This window comes from Peromyscus leucopus, chromosome 10 (genome assembly GCF_004664715.2).
Source record: "Peromyscus leucopus breed LL Stock chromosome 10, UCI_PerLeu_2.1, whole genome shotgun sequence".
Lineage (NCBI taxonomy): Eukaryota > Metazoa > Chordata > Mammalia > Rodentia > Cricetidae > Peromyscus > Peromyscus leucopus.
Genome location: NC_051071.1, coordinates 16,866,604 through 16,868,859, shown reverse-complemented (window position 1 = coordinate 16,868,859; position 2,256 = coordinate 16,866,604). Strand labels below are relative to the sequence as shown.

Genomic DNA, 2,256 nt, shown 5'->3' with positions numbered 1-2,256 from the left:
ATTGTAAAGTAACAATTCTTGCTATTACATGCCTCATATGATCCATTTGAAACCATAGAGAATTACATAGTTACGTCTGTCACTGTTCTAAAAGACAAAAAAGATTTGAACATCTTAAAAATGCACCAAGCATGTTCAAACAAAACTTGAATTTCCTGTACATACTCCTGTCAAATGAAGATACTTCCTGTATACCACTTCTTTAGCAAATTGGTCTTCTATTTCCTTTCATTTGACCTAGATTGTCTATGAGACCTAGAGAAGGATTGGGACTCTCTCTCTCTCTCTCTCTCTTTTTTTAGCTGAGGATCGAACCCAGGGCCTTGAGCTTGCTAGGCAAGTGCTCTACCACTGAGCTAAATCCCCAATCTGAGACAGTGATTTCTCTCAAGAGACAGAGACCTTGTTCTACTCTCTCTAGAAAGTGACCTGCTCTGGCTTTGAGAGAAGCTTCTCCTTGGAGATCTGTGCCGAGGTGGATTCCTATGGTAATCACCTTGAGGGCCAAGAAGGAGGCAGACCTTGATTCTGACTTCTTTTCTCCATTTAACAGTTCCATTGTTACTCAGCAGTTATATAGTGTTCCTCCATGTAGCTCACAGACAGCATCAGCAGCATCTAGGGGGATCCTCAAATTCAAGGAAAGCAAAGCCATGAGGGTTTCAAGCCAGCCACACACTTCTGGAATGGTTCACAATAGCCAAAAAGCCTGTTCTAATCAAGTCTTGTTCACACTGTTTCCAGTATCACCTACATAGACCTTACAGGTCAATGGACAGGAATCATGACACATTTTGAGGTCCCAGGTTCAAAAAGCTGAAACTCAAGTTATTAGTCTCTGACAAGCCCATCTGCCTCTGTTTCCACAGATGCTCTCTCTTCCCCAGTGTCCACAATTACCTCATTTTATTTTGTTATTTTTTTTAAAGATGCCTATTTGTATTATACTGAGAGAAAGAAAAGTTATGGATTTTTGTGAGTGGGGATGTACAGAGGATCTGGGAGGAGTTGTGGGAGGGAAAACCATAATCAGAATATATTGTATGGAAAAAAAACCCTTACATTTTGTAAATTAAAAATAAACAATTTTGACCTTTTAAAGGTGCTAACAAAAAATAGAAAGGAGTAGATTTTTTCCCAGAGGAATCAATGGTCTATCTCAACTTTAGTGAAGTATGTGATGCTCCACAAAATCGTGCAAAGTTAGTCAGCTTAAATGTGAGCACTATCTTAATGAAACCTAGCTCATAAACTAATGCAAAGGTATCTCAAAAAAGAAGGAAGAAATTGCATCAGGAAATAAAAAACATTAAAAAGAAAGAAAAAAGGTATATGTATGTACATATATCTGTCTCAATAAATACATACATATATGTGTATGTCTCAATATATTGCATATATTTAGATATAAATTACTATACACAAAATAACCCTTTAGAAGAAAATCTAGAAAACAATGTATGCAAGAACAATGGAGGAAATTTTATAAGCTCATGTGGCAGAAATGCTAATGGGTGGTGTGGCCACACAAAGTTATGCAATATCCAATTAGTCAGGATCTTGGGAAGCCTGTTTTTCTTGTTCAAAACTTCCCAGACCCTTCATTGCTCTTTTTAATATGCAAACATGTACAAAATCACACAGAAAGATACACACAGATGTTTAAAGACACCACAAACACAATGCATACACACAGAGATATAGTCACATATTGAAATATACATAGACATACAGACACAAAAATACAGATATACACAGGCACACATGTACATATGCACAACACACATACACACACACACACACACACACACACACACACACGAGTGCATGTGCACATGCACACACAGAATTGATTTGAATGAAAATGGTCCTCATGGGTTCATAGGAAGTGGCACTATTAGGAGGCGTGGCCTTGTTGGAGAAAGTGTGTCACTGGGTGTGGGCTTTGAGCTTTCAGATGCTCTAGTCAGGCTTAGTATTTCTGCTCTTGCTGCTGCCTGCTGATCCAGAGGTAGAACTTTCAGCTACCTTTCTAGAACCATGTCTTCCTGCATGCCACCATGCTTTGAACTAAACCTCTGAATTGTAAGCTAGCCCCAGTTAAATATTTTCTTTTATAAGAAGTGTTGTGATTATAGCATGCTGTGATTATAGCATCTTTTCATAGCAATAGAAAGCAATAGAAATCCTAACTAAATAAAACACAATCTTCAAGAAGAAAATAACAATTGGATTTTGTTGTTGTTGTTGTTTTTT

General features: G+C 37.6%; 1 pseudogene; it reads right to left on the bottom strand.

Annotated features, from left to right (window-relative positions):
* Positions 1-218: 218 nt before the first annotated feature.
* Positions 219-793, bottom strand: LOC114703690 (annotated as a pseudogene).
* Between the last annotated feature and the right edge of the window lie 1,463 nt (positions 794-2,256).